Source organism: Bubalus kerabau, chromosome 12, assembly GCF_029407905.1.
Source record: "Bubalus kerabau isolate K-KA32 ecotype Philippines breed swamp buffalo chromosome 12, PCC_UOA_SB_1v2, whole genome shotgun sequence".
Taxonomy (NCBI): domain Eukaryota; kingdom Metazoa; phylum Chordata; class Mammalia; order Artiodactyla; family Bovidae; genus Bubalus; species Bubalus kerabau.
This window is the reverse complement of record NC_073635.1, coordinates 88,722,407-88,743,285: the sequence shown is the minus strand read 5'-3', so window position 1 is coordinate 88,743,285 and position 20,879 is coordinate 88,722,407. Positions and strand designations below refer to the sequence as shown.

Genomic DNA, 20,879 nt, shown 5'->3' with positions numbered 1-20,879 from the left:
GCGGTCCACCGGGTCACAAAGAGCTGGACCCAACTGAGAGACTGAACTCAACTGGGGCGCCCCCAGACCTCCTCACTTCAGGGGACTCTCCTGTGACCCTCCTTCCCTCCCTCTGGGGCACAAATGCAGTGTAGTTCCGCAGTCACCTCTACAGTGGCCTTAACTGGATTCTTGTCCCTAGTCTCAGTCCATTGTAACCTGTTGTCTTTAAAAAAATACGTAGTCCTGTAAGTCCCTTAATGAAGAACATGCAATGTCTCCCTGTTACCTATTGACCAAGGTCCAAATTTCTGTTAAGACATTCATGTTTGCCTCTCATTTCTCTTAGTCTTCTCCTCCTGGTCTATGTTTTATATTAGTGACTCTCAAATCTACCTGCAATTAGAACCATCTTTGGTGATTTAAGGGGACCCCCCTGTAAAGAATTCGCCTACAATGCAGGAGGTACAGGTTCAATCCGTGGGTCGGGAAGATCCCCTGGGCAAGGAAATGGCAACCCACTCCAGTATTCTTGCCTGGAAAAATCCCACAGAGGAACCTGGTGGACTACAGTCCACGGGGTCTCAAAAGAGTTGGACACGATTTTGTGACTAAATAACAATGGTTATTCTAGAAGAACGGGTTGAGTTTCAAAATTGATACTTTAAGACAATCAGTGCCTGAGACCTGCTATACATCAGAGACTCTGGGTATGGGGTGGTATAGACCTTATAATAGGAGTAGACAAGAATTCTTGAAATTCAAGGCCATACCACTTGCCATGGTTTCTAGCAGGTGGCATCTTAAGTCTCTACCCTAGCAAAGAATCATCTCTGTGAGGGAAATGAAAAAACATTCTTTCCTTTGCAAAGACAGCCCTTCTTGTAATAACCATAATGGATTTCACTTTCACTCCAACTTGGTAAAGATAAAAGTGAATGTAAGAAGTTCAGTAAAATATGATCTTCCAGGAATTAAGACTTGCCAGAGGATGCATTAACTTAATTGGTCTGTAGTAATAGAATGAGGCAAATAAGAGTGGTCTTCACATGTATCATAAAAGGATATTTGTTGGGTAGATTTAAGAGAAAATCATAAAGTGATTTGTGCACGTGTGTGTACATCCAAGCATGAACTACCAGTGTGTGTGTGTGTGTGTGTGTGTGTGTGAGGGAGGAGTGTGTATGGGTGCAGGTGTGTGGCTGTAGGGTCTTGAATGCTCTTTTTCATACCTGCTTTGTCTCTGAAGCCTGGTAAGGACACCCAGGAAGTCTGAGCTGGGACCAGCCGCACCCTGATCATTCACCAAAACCAGAGAAGGGGGGTGCTCTGGAGCCAGGGAGCTCGAAAGGCTCCTTGTTTTTTTTTTTTAATTAATTATTTTTTTGAGGCTAATTACTTTACAATATTGTTTTGGTTTTGTCATACATTGATGTCAAAAGACTCTTTGAATTGATCTACCTGGTGCCTCAGACAGTAAAAAAATCTGCCTGCAATGCAGGAGACTTCAGTTGGATCCCTGGGTCAGGAAGATCCCCTGGAGAAGTAAATGGCAACCCACTCCAGCATTCTTGCCTGGAGAATCCCATGGACAGAGGAACTTGGTGGGCTACAGTCCATGGAGTTGCAAAGGGTAGGACACGACTAAGCAACTAACTCTTTGACTCCATCCTGAAAACAGAAAAACTCACCTCTGGTGGAAATGAGTAACAGAAACGGATGGCAGAATACTCCCATACCATCTTATTCTCAGATAAAGTAGAGTAAGGGAGGGAAGTGATGTTGCTACAGACAGCACCTGACAGGCACAGCCATTCACGACACCTACAAGAAACAGAACCCATGATGCTTCAACATCAACCAGAAGGGATGAAAGAAATAACAGAAGATACTAAAGGGTGGCATAACTCAGAATTAGCACAGCTCAGGGAGGTGGGGACTGTAGTCAGAGATGAAGAGAGAAAATCATGTTGGAAATGAGATCTAAATAGGAAGAAATACAAGGCAAGAAGAAGGGAGCATTTTAAGATCAAAAAGAGATTCAAGAAAAAGTGGAAAAATTGAGACAATAGGCAAAGACGTTTAAAAGAAGTATAGCAGAATTTTATAAAGAAGAGAGCAATGAAATAAAGGGTTAGAAACAAAACGTCAATCCATCTTCCCTGAAACAGAAAGGAAAGCCTATAGACATACTGAAACGAGCCCCAGCTTTCCTGCGGGGGTGAGCCCACAGGGCCAGCGGCTGGTGATGGCAAAGGGAGACTGACTCTGTGTGTTCGGCTTCTGTTCATGGGAACAACATGCGGATCCAGAACATCAACGTGGAGAAGAAACCAGTGAGGAGAACGAAAGGCTCAAAGCCCTTTCCCTAGTTCTGAAATGTGGAGCCATAACATCGCTGTGGTTTCTATACTTAGGAAAACTCACTTTCTGTTTGTGATGTGTTTATCCAGATGTTCCACCCAGACAGACAATCCCTGCAATGGTGGATCTCGTCCACGGAGCACGTTGTCTTTCCAAAAGCGTTATCCAAAGACCTTTCAGGGAGGAGCAGGACCAGCTTGGTAACATCAGCTCCGCTCCCACGGCAATAAATTAGGAAGCTCTGAGGGCAACCTCGGAGGAGGAGTAAGGTCATCTCCCCCGCTTAATTAAAAGAAAACAAAGCTGTGTGGCCTGACGTGTTTACTTACGCCACTGACACGTGTGCCCTGCTTGGGACCATCACTGGATCTGGGCTCACTAGTGTTCACGCCTGCCTTCCTTTCCTGGGAGGGCTATTTTGATTGTCTCACGATGAATGCTATCATTCCACGTCACAGCCACTCTGGCACTTGTGATGTTCCCTTGTGCTTTTCAAAGAAGCAGCTAGTAGGGCCATGGGGCCCAGCAGGATGAAGAATTGCAGATTGTTTTTCAGGTGTGAAAGAGAAAGAAGATGTCTGAAAAGTTCATTCTAGGTTCTCTGAACACAGCTAAATACTCTGGCACTCAAGCTGGCCACTTAGCAAGTTCTTTCTGTATACAGCAAAACGGCTAGAGGTAACGTGATGGAGTCTCCTAAAGGCAAGAAAAGTCCACAGAAAATTTAGTTCTCCATCTTTTAGATCAGAAAGTTGGCAAGTTGGAAATATTTTATGAACATTTTAAGCATGGGATTTCTCAAGAAAGGGAGCTAACAAAGGAAATAGGTATTTTCTTATCCTGGAAATAAAACTGGAAAGAAACAAACAGGAGTTATTTACTTTCTTACCTAATAAGTAAGTCAAGTGTGAAGTCCTATAGGTGATTTTCCAGAAAGGGTGTTATAAGCAAGACACTTTCCAGAGAGGGCGTTGCAGCTAAACCGAATGAGCAAATATTTGGAACAGACCGTGTGCAAAGCATTCCCCCGCCCTGGGATTCCACAGAACACAGTGGTTTCTTCAGAAATAATAAAGGGCACTACACTAAAGTTAGAGATGAATTTTGACTTTTAAATATGAAAATTTAACTTTTGACTGTTGTTGACAGATGCCAAAGTCCCCAGTATCTTAAGGACTTACTTTGTTTGTATGGAAATGGAAGAAGAGTAAGAAATTATTTTTCTTTTTTAAATTTAAATACATATATATTTTATTGTAATAATATATTTATTTTATTGAAGTATAGCTGATTTGCAATGCTGTGTTAGTTTCAGATGTACAGCATAGCGATTCAGTTATACATGCATGTACACATAGTCTTTTTCAGATTCTTTCCCTGTATAGGTTATTACAGACCATTGAGTAGAGTTCCTTGTGCTGTACAGGAGGGGGCTGCTGCTTAAGGCACAGTTGGGAATAGTCCATAAATAAGACCTGGGGATTTAATGATCACAGTCTCCAATGCTATACCATAAACTTCAAAATTGCTGAGACTAAGGTCTTAATTGTTCTCACCACGAAAAAGGAAATGACCGCATGTGACATGATGGAGGTGTTGGCTAACCCTGAGGGGGACTCACGTTGCAATAAATACATTTATGAAACCAAAAAATCAATACCCCTTAAACTCACACAGGGTTTATGTCGATTGTATCTCAATTAAAAAAAAAAAAAAAAAAGACTTCTGTCCTGGAAGTGACATCCAGGTTCTGTTACCTCTCAAGAGAAAAGATGCCCTTGTAGTGAAAAGTGGCAATTTTGACTACAGAACGAGGAGCCGTGGCTTTGCATCTGGGAGTGCGTGGAAGTGAGGATCTGCCTGGTGAGGCCGGTCTGTACCTGTTAGAGCAGGAAATTGAGTAAATGTGACCATTTTGCCTTCTAACTGACTCTTCAAGCCCTCAGCTAACTCCTGCTTAACACCATTAAGTATCAGTGGTGATCTGCTGGGGGATTTGTTTCACTAACAAAGCAAACCCATGACTTGACCTGGGGCGCCTCTTGGACCACCTCAAGGGCCTATGAAAGCAAGAACAGATGCTGAGGAGCTTTCTTGGCTGGCATCTTGGAGATGTGATTTGACCCTGGAGGATTCTTCATGTTTAGGAAACACTTGTGCCGTGTTGAAACTTTCCTTGGTTTTCTTCCGCTGCCCAACTTTTCCATCAGGTACATTGTTTTACTCTTTCACTAAGCATTCTGAACAAAAGAAAGAAAACGGCATTTTGGCCTATTAATTTTTAAGAGGTTTGTGATAAGTTAAATCAATGGTAGTAACAGGCTTTGTCTGCAGACAGTGTGGGGCTTTGTAAAGAGAAAAGACGCCAGGTTGACAAACGCGGGTGTAGATCACTACTCTTTTTAATTATCTGCTGTGCAACTTTAAGTGGTTTAATTGACTTCTCTGAGCTGCGAACTCATTCTTTGCACAAATATGAGCAACTGCACCTCCTGCTGTAGAAGAATCAAGAGACCAGAACCCCCAGGAGGGGTTCAGGAAGTTCTCGTTTTATCTTCTTTGTCCTTCACTCAGCCTTGTGACCTCATTACTGTGGATAATTGAGGAGGTTGTTGCTGTTGTTTTAAAATTTCAGGGGTCCTGCGTAGGTCTTGGGTCAAGTGTCAACTGACCGGGATCTTTCTGCTCAGGAATGTGCAGATGGCTGGCTGGATGAGGGGCAGGAGGGCAGGGCAGGGCAGGCGAGCTGGCCCAGTGGACCAAATGGAGCAGATAGCTGCCCTTCCCCTGCAGGCCCCACGGGAGGGTCCTGAGCCCCACCTGCCAGCTTGGCCTCCATCCTGGACTTCCCTTGTCCTATCTCGGGTTTCAAGGCCACTGGTCACCTGGGGCCAGCACTCGCCACCCAGAGCTTTCTCTCAGGCACCCACGTGATTCACATCCTTCCCCAATAGTGGAAAGACTGGATTCCTTCCGAAGCAAGCAGGCAGGGGGTGGACACTAAGGCTAGAATTTGCACGTTTTGAGGTCTGTTTTGTTTTGCTGCAAGCTAGCTGGGTAAACAGAGAAGGCAATGGCAGCCCACTCCAGTACTCTTGCCTGGAAAATCCCATGGATGGAGGAGCCTGGAAAAGCTGCGGTCCATGGGGTCGCTGAGGGTCGGACATGACTGAGCGACTTCACTTTCACTTTTCACTTTCATGCATTGGAGAAGGAAATGGTAACCCACTCCAGTGTTCTTGCCTGGAGAATCCCAGGGACGGGGGAGCCTGGTGGGCTGCCGTCTATGGGGTCGCACAGAGTCGGACACGACTGAAGCGACTTAGCAACAGCAGCTGGGTAAAAGGCTCACTGAAAGCATTTCATTCAAACAGCTTTTACAGAACAAAGTGTTGGGTATTTTAAAATGAAAACCCATTGGAAGATGGCCACTGGCTCAGGGCTGGTGGGTCAGGCGTGGAGGCTTGGTGTCACCAGCTGACATCTGGGCAGCATGGCTCCTCTCAGGCTCAGTCCGGACGCCTCGGTGCTGGAGATTCCACTGAGCACCCAGTGAGTCCACCTAACTTGAGCTCTAGTGGAGTTGGGAAGATGTGTGGTGAATTAAACACCTCTAATGACTCATGCCCTGGAGTGTTTTTATAGAATGCAATGCAGCAATTGGAGGCTGTGTTCCCAGCTGCCCTGTGAGAGGGCAGTGGAGACCTGCTCTATTTTTAATAAGTGAGGTCATGGAGTATTTATATGTACCCTTGGGGCGGCCCCACCACAGAAACAGGAACGTAAAAATGTACACTTTAGTGACCCCGTGGCCCGGCAACTTCCAGTTTCATTACAGTCAAGCCTTTTATTACTTTGGTGTAAAGCAATAGGGAAGAGAAACAAAAGAAAAAATCTTCACGGATGAAGAAAGCATTTTCTCTTCACCTCCCCCCCAGATGTCGTTTTCTTTAAAAAGATCAACAGACTTGGTCTATTCGTCCATGGGATATTATCTGGTGATTAAGAGACATGAACTATCAACCCACAAACTTGCATGGAGGAATCTCTTTTTAAAAACTCTCTCCCAGAGCTTTCACTTTTGCTTCTTCTTTTTTTTTTAATAAAAAACATGTACTGAAGTATAAAGTCGATTTACAGCATCATGTGCGTTTCAGGTGCATGGCACAGAGGTTCAGAGAGAGTGGGAGATGGCCCTACTCCCGAGAGACTGGGCAGAAGGATGAGTCCCATAGTAACGTGGCGAGTGCTGGGCAGAAAAGGGGATCTTCAAGGGGGATGTCCGGGGCAGACCTGTAGGATCAGCAGGAACCAGCCAGACCCAGAGGAGGGGGTGGGCAGGAAGGCCCCGCAGACTCCCTCCCGCAGCCCTCCAGGTGCCAGGTGGCTCCCCCGTCCCCAGCTTAGCTGGACATCCCGGCGGCAGCCAGGGGCACAGAGACCCATCCTCACCCTCCAGTGGTACCTCCCTCCCTCCAGGGAGCGTCCATCACTTCGTGGATTATCCTTCAAGGGACCGTCTCCAAAGTCCTTTGGGGCAGTTACACTGCTGCGTAATTTGAGCCATAACATCTAACACTTCTAACTCACCTGGTCACACAGCATCACAGTCACGAGGGGTCTCGGGAAGCCTCCATCCCTTCTAACGCTAAGGACCGAAGCCCTGAAGTCCAGTCTGATTAGTGCTTTCCCTTCACAGTAAGGCTATTTCTCAGAAGCAAGGTGAGAAGGACAGAGGAAACTTGGGGGGCAATCGCTTCATTTGGGCACCTTCAACCTGAACGACAGTGTGTTTATCACATCAAGGGCACGGATCCTGTGTTTTGAGGTCAGCCCCGTGGATGGCCATGTACATACACAGTCCAAGCCGTTCTCAGGATGCACCCCCACCGCACACTCCTGCCCAGGTGTGGAGACTTCTGGGGGCATGTGACATCGCCCTGTTTCCTGGAAGTGAGCCTCTGGATCAATGGTCCCCTGCTGCTGCTGCTGCTGCTGCTAAGTTGCTTCAGTCATGTCAAACTCTGTGCGACCCCATAGATGGCAGCCCACCAGGCTCCGCCGTCCCTGGAATTCTCCAGGCAAGAACACTGGAGTGGGTTGCCATTTCCTTCTCCAATGCATGAAAGTGAAAAGTGAAAGTGAAGTTGCTCAGTCATGTCCGACTCTTCACGACCCCATGGACTGCAGCCCACCAGGCTCCTCCGTCCATGGGATTCCAGGCCCTGCCAGAAGCAAGACACAGGGGTGCTGGCCGTGGTCCCCAGAGCAGGTCTCAGCCTGCTAGCAAGGACTGAGAGCTGGCCCCTAAACCAAGCACCTTGGTTTTGTAGTAATTCACCTCCTAGGCATTGTCTCAGAGAAGGCAATGGCACCCCACTCCAGTACTCTTTCCTGGAAACTCCCATGGACGGAGGAGCCTGGTGGGCTGCAGTCCATGGGATCGCTAAGAGTCGGACATGACTGAGCGACTTCACTTTCACTTTCATGCATTGGAGAAGGAAATGGCAACCCACTCCAGTGTTCTTGCCTGGAGAATCCCAGGGACGGGGGAGCCTGGTGGGCTGCCGTCTATGGGGTCGCACAGAGTCGGACACGACTGAGCGACTTGGCAGCAGCAGGCACTGTCTGTTGCTTTCTGTTTGCTGTATTAGTTTCTGGTTTTCTTAAAAGAGGACAGTGCGGTGCAGCCCTGAATTTGCAGTTGGTGGCTCTGCTCTGTGGCTGAAGTGAAAACAGGGCTGAGAAAGGCCGTGGGGGTGGCTGGCTGGCTGACAGCATCCTCAAGCAAGCGTCTTTAGAGGGCGAGGGAGGTCGAAACAGTGGCTCCAAGACAGAAAACCACCACCACCACCACCACCAGCAACAAAAAATGCCTGTCGTATGAAGATACAAGCTTTCCAATCCCAAACTTTTCAGTTAGCCTCGTAATTGTGAAAAGCAGAAGCTCTGTTTTGCTGTGTATCTGCCTGTCCCCATCCCTTTGATGTACTGTTTCGTCTGCAAACCCCGCGGGCTGTTGGTGTTGAAGGCGCTCTGTCTGCGCGGGTTCTCTGACGTTCAGGAAGCAAGCCCGCTGCGTGCGGAGCACGGGCCGCATCTCACGCGCCCCTGGTCTGCGTGGCGGGGTCCCCCGCCGGCTGTGCCGCTCAGGTTCCGGCTGCAGGATGGTCGGGGCACACACGCCCCCACCCAGACCAGGGGTACTTTTCTCAGAGGAGGGAGCGAAGCGAAGGGAACATGCAGTTGTTGCAAATGAGAGGAGTTGAGACCAGGTTTGCAAACAGGTGTGTGTGCCGCCCAGACCGATCTGGGGCGTCAGTGACTCCCGTCAGGTCTCCGTCTCTGTGAGCCCGTCCCCGGGGGCGACTGTGGGCACCTTGGGGGAAGACGCGGGCAAATGGGAGGGCTGAGGGCAGGCAGGGTGGTCTTGACGACGCGGCTCGGGGTGGTGCTCCTCTGGAACTCACATGGGTGCTGGCCGTCCTTCCACTGGCCCAGCTGTGTAGCCGCTTCTGGGCGTCGGTTCAGATAAAGTCTGGGAGACCCTCCCCACCCCTGAGACGCTCTGCGAGCCCAAGACGCTTCATCCCGAAGGGCGATGTCAGCGGGGGTCCGTCCCCTTGCCTGTCCCGTCACAGCTGAGTCCTGTAGAGGAGAGGCCAGCCTGCAACTCTGTGCCCCACGACCCGGCACGGTCCTGCTGCTCATCAACATGGAAAGACAGCAAGGTGATACCGCACAGCACATATTCAGTATCCTATGATAAAGCATGATGGAAAAGAATATGTAAAAAGAATGCATATATATGTATAACTGAGTCACTTGATTGTACAGTAGAAATTCACACAGCCTTGTCTCCAATAAAAAGTAATTAAAAAAAAATAAAATGCTCACTCAAAAAAAAAAAAAAGGAAATTACCACAATGTTGTAAACCAACTCTGCTCCGTCAGTCGTGTCCAACTCTCTGCTACCCCACGGACTGTAGCCTGCCAGGCTCCTCCGTCCATGGGATTCAACAGGCAAGAGTACTGCAGTGGGTTGCTGTGCCCTCTTCCGTAAATCAGCTATGAGTAAGTGTTAGTCGCTCAATCGTGCCAGACTCTTTGCGACCCCATGGACGGTAACCCACCAGGCTCCTCTGTCCATGGGATTTTCCAGACAAGGATACTGGAGTGGGTTGCCATTTCCTTCTCCAGGGGATCTTCCCAACCCAGGGATTGAACTCCTGCACTGCAGGCAGATTCTTTTGAAAAAAAAAAAAAAAGAAAGAATACTTGAGATGAACTCAGCCAGCAGGATGGGGGTGCTGAGCGCCAGCTCCTGGCCCCACCTCTGCTCTCACTGTCCCCCCACCCCCAGGCTAAGCACCCAGTTCCTGGACCACAGGAAGTAGACCCCACACATCACGGTGGCTTTATTGTCTCTGTGCTTAAGCTAATCATTCCTACACAGTCTTCCTGTTTTCTCTGAAATGTCTCTTGTCTTCCATAATTATATATATTTTGGAGTACTTCCTATGCCTCTGTTCTATTGTTTGCTTGATTATAAAAGAGAGGCTGCCTTTTTTTAGACTGAGCTATGAATTAGCCTATTGCACTAAGTTATGTAACAGGTATCATTTGAAACTGAATGGAAATCTTGCATTGTCATCCAAATGACAAAATTCCAGTTTTATGACGTGGCAAAAACTGGTTGCTTGGGTTAACTGATCCACAATATAGTTAATTCATTCAAGAGAAGTGCCCTAATTTTTCCTTTGATCACTCATGATTTCGTGAAAATGCCTTTTTTTCTGTCAAACATGGATATGCTTAAGCTTCAGCCGCTAAGGAAAGATATTGTAGAAAAATATCGAATGACAATAGAAAAACAGGCCTTACATATTAAATAAGAAAGTGTGTTAGAATTTCTATTACAATATGATCACAAATGTGAAAAAAGCTGGTAATCTTCTCTGGTTGGTGGGCTTATGAATGATTTTCATTTCCTTTTGTATATTTCTCTGGATTGGTGTTTTCTGAGATGAAACGAAATTTCCTCGTATCAAGGGGGGAAATGTTTTAAAAATCTTTGGCATTTTGGAAGCTTAAGCTCTGCATTTCCTTGACCATCTGGAGAGCGAGGAGCCCTTAATTCACAGGAAGACCAGAAGAGCCGCACTGCTCTCCAGAGGTGTGCAAAGCTTCACTGCTGGGCTAGGTTCACAGCAGGAGGGAGGTCACTGGTATTTAAAGTTAGGAAGCTGAATTGGGGAAAGACGGGAGTGCTCTGAACTAAGAAGTCGTCAGTGACCAGGAGAACCATGGGCCCAGAAGGCTGTCGCTTCGGGGACTCACATATTCAGAGAGCTCTAAGAGACCAGCCCTCCAGGAACAGTCACTGAGTGCGTCACGGAAGGTCACGCCTTCCACGGGGACTCTAACAGCGCCCAGCGTTGCCTAAGGAGGGACAGCACCAAACGATGATATGGGAGAGACAGACTCTCCCATCACGTCTGCCAGCTCGAGATGCTTTGTTCAGAAATAACAGTTTCCACAAGGAGGAGAGCATTTCCAAGCATGTGCTCTGTAAACCAGGCATTTTACATACGGCTTTCTGTTTGATGTCTGGAAAATAAATAACACCCCCATTATACAGATGACAACACTGAGGCCTGGGGAGTAAGAGCCCCAGAGGGAGGAAGAGGAACGATTATCACCCATACCTGCTCCCAGGTCCATCCAACCCTCCCCCTCCTCACCACCTTGCACCCCATCAGCAACAAAATGTGGCGGCTGCACCCCCTTTTTAGAAAATGCTTACTTTTTGGCCACATAGCACGGCATTTGGGATCTCCGTTCTCTGCCCAGAGATCGAACCTGTGCCCCCTGCACTGAACATGGGGGTCTTAACCACCAGACCACCGGTGAAGTCCCAGCTGCACCATCTTGAACAAGCCCTTGTCTCCTAGCTTCAGCTTCTGCCTGTAAAAGGAAGTGGCTGAGTTAAGTGGATTTTGATTTCTCTTCAGCCCTTGAGTTTATGCTTCTTGACTGATTTCACTCATATGCTCGATGACGGCTTAATACAGGTTTTAATGAAACGCTGCACTCCTTTCAGCATTAACTACACACGGTCTAACGAGCAAAGCACAGCAAAGTCAAGTCAGGTCACAGGTTCAGGTGACAGGATTCCAGAAAGGCCGCCACCAGAACAGCATTTCCGGAGCCCCAGGCTTCCTTCACTGAATGAGAGCAGGAGGCTGGTGAGACCGGAGCATTGCCTGCAGTGGGAGCGTGAGTTTCTGAGCGGTGCACTTAATTAAGCATTTACAGCGTGATCACGCTCTCCTTCCAAGATCCACACGATATGTACCGTTGAGGATACACAAGTAAACTTCCCATCTTGTTGGAATTCGAATTTCCTCAAAGTCTTTAAAACAAGACTCCAAAATGGCAAACGGAACGCCTCCCACCTTCACTTGGAGTCTGAACTAGGATTGAAATAAACATGCCCATCACACAAGAGCATGAAAACAAATATTTTCAGTGCCTGTAAGGGTCTGGGCTTGAGAGGCCACTGGAAACCGAGAGGATTAACACAGTAGCGTTTTAGACAATGAGCCAAGGGAGCCGTGGGGGGTCTTCTCTGGTTCAGGTAGCACTTGAACTTCGGTTTGTCTGCGGGTGATCTTTATCGAGTCTGGAAGGAAGAGTATGTTTGACTGCAAAAAACGTTACAATTCTCTGTTTTTTATCCAGTGCTCAAAATGGGAAATTAAGTTCCTAATTTTTATGAATGTGTTTCTAAAGGCATACAGTTAGTGTTATTTTTTGAATTTTAAGAGTTGCATGTGTATTTATTGAGGTACAATTGACATATATTACATTTACATTTCTTTTTTATTTTCTTTTTTAAATTAATTAATCTATTTTAATTGGAGGATAATTACTTTACAATATTGTGGTGGTTTTTGCTGTACACAGACATGAATCAGCCACAAGTATACAGGTGTCCCTCATCCTGAAACCCCCACCTCCTCCCTCCCCACTCCACCCTCCGGGTTGTCCCAGAGCACCGGCTTTGAGTGCCTGGCTTCATGCCTTGAACTTGAACTGGTCATCTGTTTTACATATGGTAATATACGTGGAGGTGATGGAATTCCAGTTGAGCTATTTCAAATCCTGAAAGATGATGCTGTGAAAGTGCTGCACTCAATATGCCAGCAAATTTGGAAAACTCAGCAGTGGCCACAGGACTGGAAAAGGTCAGTTTGCATTCCAATCCCAAAGAAAGGCAATGCCAAAGAAAGCTCAAACTACTGCACAATTGCACTCATCTCACACGCTAGTAAAGTAATGCTCAAAATTCTCCAAGACAGGCTTCAGCAGTACGTGAACCGTGAACTTCCAGATGTTCAAGCTGGTTTTAGAAAAGGCAGGGAACCAGAGACCAAATTGCCAACATCCGCTGGATCATCGAAAAAGCAAGAGAGTTCCAGAAAAACATCTATTTCTGCTTTATTGACTATGCCAAAGCCTTTGACTGTGTGGATCACAATAAACTGTGGAAAATTCTGAAAGAGATGGAAATACCAGACCACCTGACCTGCCTCTTGAGAAACCTGTATGCAGGTCACGAAGTACCAGTTAGAACTGGACATGGAACAACAGACTGGTTCCAAATTGGAAAAGGAGTACGTCAAGGCTGCATATTGTCACCCTGCTTATTTAACTTCTATGCAGAGTACATCATGAGAAACTCTGGGCTGGAAGAAGCACAAGCTGGAATCAAGATTGCCAGGAGAAATATCAATAACCTCGGATATGCAGATGACACCACCCTTATGGCAGAAAGTGAAGAGGAACTAAAAAACCTCTTGAGGAAGGTGAAAGAGGAGAGTGAAAAAGTTGGCTTAAAACTCAACATTCAGAAAACGAAGATCATGGCATCTGGTCCTATCACTTAATGGCAAATAGATGGGGAAACAGTGGAAATAGTGTTAGACTTTATATTTTTGGGCTCCAAAATCACTATAGATGGTGACTGCAGCCATGAAATTAAAAGACACTTACACCTTGGAAGGAAAGTTATGACCAACCTAGATAACATATTCAAAAGCAGAGACATTACTTTGCCAACAAAGGTCTGTCTAGTCAAGGCTATGGTTTTTCCAGTGGTCATGTATGGATGTGAGAGTTGGACTGTGAAGAAAGCTGAGCGCCGAAGAATTGATGCTTTTGAACTGTGGTGTTGGAGAAGACTCTTGAGAGTCCCTTAGACTGCAAGGAGATCCAAACAGTCCATCCTAAAGAAGATCAGTCCTGGGATACCTTTGGAAGGAATGATGCTAAAGCTGAAACTCCAGTACTTTGGCTACCTTATGCAAAGAGTTGACTCTTTGGAAAAGACTCTGATGCTGGGAGGGATTCGGAGCAGGAGGAGAAGAGGACGACAGAGGATGAGACGGCTGGATGGCATCACTGACTCGATGGACATGAGTCTGAGTGAACTCCCGAAGTTGGTGATGGACAGGGAGGCCTGGCATGCTGCGATTCATGGGGTCGCAAAGAGTCTGAGCGACTGAGCGACTGATCTGAACTGAATATACATTTCAATGCTATTCTCTCAAACTGTCCCACCCTTGCCTTCTCCCAGAGTCCAAAAGTCTTAACTAATGACTGAGAACTGTTGGGGCATCTAGGTTATTTAGGTTGTTTGGTTAAAGGAACCTGTCTGCTAATGCAGGAGATACAAGAGACATGGGTTAGATGCCTGGGTTGGGGAGATCCCTTGGAGGAGGGCATGGTGACCCACTCCAGGATTCTTGCCTGGAGAATCCCATGGACAGAGGAGCCTGGCGGGCTACAGTCCACAGGGTCACACAGAGTTGGACATGGCTGAGCACACATGCGTGTAGAGGGGTGTCTAGACTTCCTCTGTGTTCAAGGGCACGCAGGCTACACCTGGTGGCTGGAGCCGCTGGTGCCAGCTGCTGGCCAGCAGACTTGGCCTGGGGACAAGGATGCCTCCGTGTCTGAGCTCGGGGCGCCGGGAGGTCGTCTGGAATCCGGTTCTGCCGTCAGGCAGCCGTTGGGTTTTGGCTGGTTCTGCCACGTGTTTGAAGTCGTGACCACAGACACGTTGCTCACCTTCTGAGCCTCTGAGCCTAGGAAGGCAGTTGAGTAACCCTGCTTCTTCCTAAGATGGCGGAGAGGCTGGCAGCAGACAGCCCAGCTGACCGGCCAGCTGAGGGCAAGACACGGGCCAGGAGTCCACTGAAGGCTGGCATCAGTGGGGAGGAAGCGGGCGTGGGGTGGAGTGCCCTCTCCAGGGAATCCCAGAGGGGCTGGGGAGGGGCGAGGGGGGGCCCTGACCAGGGAAGGCCACGCTGTTCGGAGGAGGCCCCAGGGGTGGGTATCAGTCACTGGGTTCTCCTTCCCTCCCGAGACTGGTGGGTAACATGGTGTCTTCTTTCTTTTTTTTAAAGCATCACTCATTGGACAACTCCGCCAACCACTCAGCATCACCTCAAAAATAACTCTCACTTGCATTTTCTCATGGGGGCTGCTCTTGGCTCTTGTGTTTGCAGGAAAGGTGAGTCCACAGACACGTATCTCCACCTGCCATGGGTTCCGGGGGCCGTCTCTGCACTGGTCTGCACCAGCAGCCCTTGCAGGCTGGAGAAGCTCGACGGCCGAGCCGACGTCATCAGCCAGAAAGGCCTGGCGCTGCGGCAGGGGCAGACCAGTGACCTGAGGAAGCCAAGGGACTGGCAGACCAGAAACCATGCAGCAGAACAGGGCAGGGGGCGGACCTGGGGGATGGTGCACGCCGATGACAAGGCAGGGGCCTGGGGAGCCCCACCCCACCCTCATGGGGGCACAGTGTCCCTGCATTTCTCCCAGATTCGGCCATGGTCTGCCCTAACTGGATGGCTAATCTTGGATAATGTTGTCATTTAGAAATGTGAAATCGCACCATGCAATACCAAAGACACTCACTTTAATTTGAGGGAGGAGAAAGATAATTTCCATCTTTCATAGCTTCAGAGTAGAACGGAGCACAAGACCCACCATCCACTGAACGGTTTTGTCATCGGCTTAGAAAGTGGACGGAACGAATTTTGGTAAAGATATACAATCTTGCAATGCTAGTAAGCCAGGTTTGCAAAATTCACTTTTAACAGATGCTGATTAATCTGTAGGCAGCCATAAAATAAGAAGTCATGAGTTTTAAAAGTTAATTGTTTTATAGCATCCAAAGCTGTCCACCCATTAACCTTATTTCTTTCTGTGGACCACCAAAAGCACAGATGGAAAGGGTTTTTTTTTTTTCCTGACCAGTTATACCATCATTTTACTTTCAACGAAAGATCATGTCTGAATCAAAGGCTTACCGGGCAAAGTAAAGCTCTCCTGGGGGTACTCTTCAGGATGGTGCCATTACTGATTGTCCTGGCTCTTAATATTTCCCCATTGGTTTCAGCCAAGGGTGAGCGTGCTATTTAGAATCTGATGTATTACAAGAGTTTTCAAGGTAAGAATAATTATATGATCCTTATCTAGGGCGTGTGCCAGGGTTTTAATCTTATAATAGCAAAGATAACATTTTAACCTGACGTATGCCTGAGGTTCTATTAAACTATAACATTCAGAGCAATTTGGATTAAAATGCCCTGCAGTGTCTTGTCCTCAGGAGACTGTCGTGCTTCTAATGCTAATGGGGGGGGGTGTGGGTTTTGAAATAAACTCCCCACAAAACATAGTTAAAAAAATTCTCTTTCAATGGTGAGACAGAAGGTTGGTGCCTACTGAACCAACAGATGAGCAAATAAAGCTTCAAGGGAAGCTACAAGTTGTTACATTTGGTATTTTTTTTAAAAAGATACAGACAATGGGGTGCACAGTGTCGCTGGGTGGGGTGAAAGGGCAGAGACAGAACGGAGTGTGAGCCCTGTCTTGGAGGACAGGGGTCCTAGAGAGTAAGTCATATCACCCGCGAAGCTGTTTGTTACTTTTACAGGAAAACAGCGATGTTTCCTTACCCATCAACCATGGTGTTTCTGCATTCCACTTGGGGTCGATGCGGGGATTTTCCAAAAAAAGCAAGTCTTGGATACTTCTAGTCTGTTGATCCAAGCAATTCATATCGTGTTTCCAATAGTTTGCGTCTCAGTGTTTATGGATGGATGTCCAGCCCCCCACCCCCTTGTCAGAAAGAATTGGAACCCTGCTTGGCAGGTCTGAGGTCTGGGGGAAGGGGCAGGAATGGGCCCCCATCTCAGCAGAAATCCCTCCAGAAATCAGGGACAGCACGTGAGAGACGGAGAGAGGGGCGAGCAGCGCCCAGATCTGCTGGGAAAACGTTTAAAATTCTAGGGCGTCTCAGTATCCCAGGCATGAGCCCTGCCTTTGGGCAAAGCAGATTCATAGGATCATAAACAAACCGGCCGATTGGCTGACTTTCAAAGTACATCTTATTGACAGGTCCTGTCTTCAAACACTTTATTAGTCAAATCTCTAATACTGCAACGCGTCCTCATTTGCTCAGTCGTGTCTGACTCTTTGCGACCTCAGGGACCGTAGCCCGCCAGGGTCCTCTGTCCATGGGATTCTCCAGGCAGGAATGCTGGAGTGGCTTGCCATCTCCCACCTCTGGGGATCTTCCCAACTCAGGGGTTGAACCCATGTCTGTTGCATCTCCTGCCTTGACAGATGGGTTCTTCCCACTGCACCACCTGGGAAGCCCATAAAATAACATTAGGAAAAGGGCTGCAAAATAAATAGTAAAAAATATAGGAGGATCTGCTTTAGAGAAAGAAGGGGGTGTGTGGGGGGCCCAGTGAGGTGCATTCTAGATGGTTGTAGGTGGTTCTAGATCAAAACAGCGAACTTCAAAAGCAAGGGAATTGCTGACTCGGGCTGTGCAGCAATTCAGGTCAACGGGAGCAGAAATGCTGCCAGAACCCAGTTCCTTTGAAACATGGTAGGATGATGTTCAGTCCAGCAAACAGTGTGTCCATGGGAAATGCATTTCAGTAGGAGGTACATTGTTTAGGAAGCAGTAAGTAAGTGAAGTTGCTCAGTTGTGTCCGACTCTTTGTGACCCCATGGACTATAGCCCACCAGCCTCCTCTGTCCATGGGATTTTCCAGGCAAGAGTATTGGAGTGGGTTGCCATTTCCTTCTCCATTAAGAAGCAGCAGGATCTACATTTCATTGTAGAAGACTTTCTATTGAATGGTTGAGTGAATATACCAGGTGTTAAAGGAGTCACCTTTTCTTTTCTTGTCTAGACAATTATTCTCACAAGGGGAAAATTCATTTAGTGACACTGGACAAAGAGGTGGTTTGTTAACATTAGACAACCTTCCACATACACTGGTCTTATTTTTCACGTTAACGCACCAATCTTTCGGGGCGTGGAGACCCCAAACAGGCACAACTAGCCAGTCTGCTCTGTCCTGCCCAGCACCTGGAATCTTCTCTGAATCAAGGTGCTGTTAGCCACGTCAGCAGTCTCCCCACTCGCTCTGTCAAGGTAACACTGTCTGTCAATCCAAAAGAGCCTGTTGTAGGCTCTTTGCTCGCTCTTGCCGGGTGAACACCAAGGATGTGTTAAACCACGGGGCGGAGGCTTATCAGAAGCAGGTGCCACAGCTGTATAAAAACTGTCGTGTCCATGAAGACGAGCAGTCTCCGGGCGCTCCCTTCGCCTCTGCCCCTCCTCTCTGTTCCCGCCACCGCCCTCCGTGTGACGGGAAGGAGCAGCCGTGGAGCTCTCCTAGAGGGAACAGTCCCGCTCGAGAACCCACAGGGATGGTGAACCGGCGCCTGGCGCCCTGCAGCAATGCCCGCCTCGTGGTTCTGGTGCTGCAGCGTGCTTGTGTGAGGTCTCACCCTCGAGGAAACTGGCCTGTGGGGATCAGAGGCCTCTCTGCATCGTGTTTGTAGCTACCTGTTATTCAAAGTCAAAAAGAGAGAATCCCTTCCTAGTTGGGACACGCCCCTTCCCCCCATCTTTCTGGGTACCCCTCCTCCACAGCCCGGCTGGCTGGCCATAGTCACCCTGGCTGTGGGGTCTGGAGCAGAGAAGAGGATGGAGACTGGAGAAGCCAGGAGGCCCAGCCCCTTCTCCCCCTCCTCTGGGTTCAGATCCAGGCTGTCCCCGCACACCAGTCCGAGGAGCAGGGTGCCAACAGTTTGAAGGCATCTCTGCTATTTTGCATTCAGTACGGTGTCCACGTTCCCGGATGACAGCCCTCTTGAGATGGATGTTTTTATTACCTTAGAGGACAAACTCACAGCTATTCAAGCACATGGGCTTTTTAGGTACTTTTCTGCGTCTCATGCAAACGCCTGTAGTGATAACAGAGCTGATCAGAGGATGCCCTCTGGGCTCCCGGGGGCTGTGGGCGGGAGTCCAGGACAGTCCTCCCGGTCCGTTTGATTGGAGGTGAGGAAATCTGGGTGCTTTCCCCCACTAAAGTCCTGGGTAAAACGAGTAACATCACAGGACACTGGGAAAACCCAACAAGAAATTTTCAAGTGTTTTCCAAGCATTACTCTTCTGAAAAGCATTTATGTCCCATCACCACATTTATTATAAGACGTATGCCTGTGGCATAAGGAACATATGCCTGTGCGTATAAGGAACTTTTCCCTCTGAGACCTGCAAAGTGTAAATCTGAAACAATGGAACAGAATTAAAGCATCTTCACTAGTGGAATGAAGATACTGCATTTTTGACATGTTGGCATAGCCACTGTTAATTTCTTCTTTTTTTTCTTTAACTATTTTAGGACTTCTCTAGTGGTCCAGAAGTTAAGAATCCACCTGCCAAAGCAGGAGACACGGGTTTGATCCCTGTTCTGGGAAGATCCCACAGCCACCGACGCCCGAGCTCTGCAATAGAGGAGCGGCTGCAGTGAGGAGCCCGAGCCGCACAACTAGAGGAGGCCCTGCTTACTGCAACCAGAGAAAGCCCGGAGCAGCGATGAAGACCCAGAGAAGCCAAAATTGAAAAATAAAATAAAAAAAATACTTTATTGGGGTGTAGTTTGTTTACAATGTTGTGTTAATTTCTGCTACACAGTGAAGTGACTCAGTTACACGTACGCCTGCATCCTTCTTCCTGTGCTTTTCCATTACGGTTTATCACAGGACACTGAGCATAGTCCCCTGTGTTATAAGTAAGATCTTGCTGTTTATCCATCCTTAATAGAGTATATTACTTAGTTAGTTCATTCAGTCGCTCAGTCGTGTCCCACACTTTGCGACCCCATGGACTGCAGCATGCCAGGCCTCCCTGTCCATCACCAACTCCTGAGTTCACTCAAACCCATGTCCATTGAGTTGGTGATGCCATCCCACCATCTCATCCTCTGTCGTCCCCTTCTCCTCCTGCCCTCAATCTTTCCCAGCATCAGGGTCTTTTCAAATGAGTCATCTCTTCCCATCAGGTAGCCAAAGTATTGGAGTTTCAGCTTCAGCATCAGTCCCTCCAATGAACACCCAGGACTGATCTCCTTTAGGATGGACTGGTTGGATCTCTTTGCAGTCCAAGGGACTCTCAAGAGTTTTCTCCAACACCACAGTTCAAAAGCATCAATTCTTTGGCACTCAGCTTTTTTATAGTCCAACTCTCACATCTATACATGACTACTGGAAAAACCATAGCTTTGACTAGACAGACCTTTGTTGGTAAAGTAATGTCTCTGCTTTCGAATATGCTGTCTAGGTTGGTCATAACTTTCCTTCCAAGAAGCAAGTGTCTTTTAATTTCATGGCTGCAGTCACCAACTGCAGTGATTTTGGAGCCCAAAAAATAAAGTCTCTCACTGGTTCCACTGTTTCCCCATCTATTTGCCATTCAATGATGGGACCAGATGCCATGATCTTCGTTTTCTGAATGTTGAATTTTAAGCCAACTTTTTCACCCTCCTCTTTCACTTTCATCAAGGGGCTCTTTAGTTCTTCACTTTCTGCCATAAGGGTGGTATCATCTGTGTATCTGAGGTTCTTGATATTTCTCCCGGCAATCTTGATTCCAGCTCGTGCTTCATTCAGCCCAGCATTTCTCACGATGTACTCTGCATAGAAGTTAAATAAGCAGGGTAACAATATACAGCCTTGACGTACTCCTTTCCCGATTTGAAACCAGTCTGTTGTTCCGTGTCCAGTTCTAACTGTTGCTTCTTGACTGGCATACAAATTTCTCCAGGGGCAGGTCAGGTGGTCTGGCATTCCCATTTCTTTCATAACTTTCCTAGTTTGTTGTGGTCCACACCGTCAAAGGCTTTGGCATGCCCAAGGTGGGGGGTGTGGGGGAGGGATGGACTGGAATGTCACACTGACTAATCCCAAACTCCCCATCCAGCCGTCCCCCCAACACCCACACGTCTGTCCCTTCTGTCTGTGAGTCTGCTTCTCATTTGTAGACGGGCTCATTTGTGTCATATTTTGCCACTATTAATTTCTAATTGTGTCATTACTTTAATGACTGTCAGATCTGTTATTAAAAAGGTTCAGTTATTAAAAAATTTTTGGAA

General features: G+C 47.6%; 1 long non-coding RNA gene across 1 annotated transcript; it reads left to right on the top strand.

Annotated features, from left to right (window-relative positions):
• The first annotated feature begins 4,123 nt into the window (after window positions 1-4,123).
• LOC129624205 (uncharacterized) lies at window positions 4,124-19,396 on the top strand. The gene is made up of 3 exons (XR_008700827.1): window positions 4,124-4,206; window positions 8,941-9,074; window positions 19,131-19,396. It is a non-coding gene; the product is annotated as an uncharacterized LOC129624205 (long non-coding RNA).
• The last annotated feature ends 1,483 nt before the right edge of the window (window positions 19,397-20,879 follow it).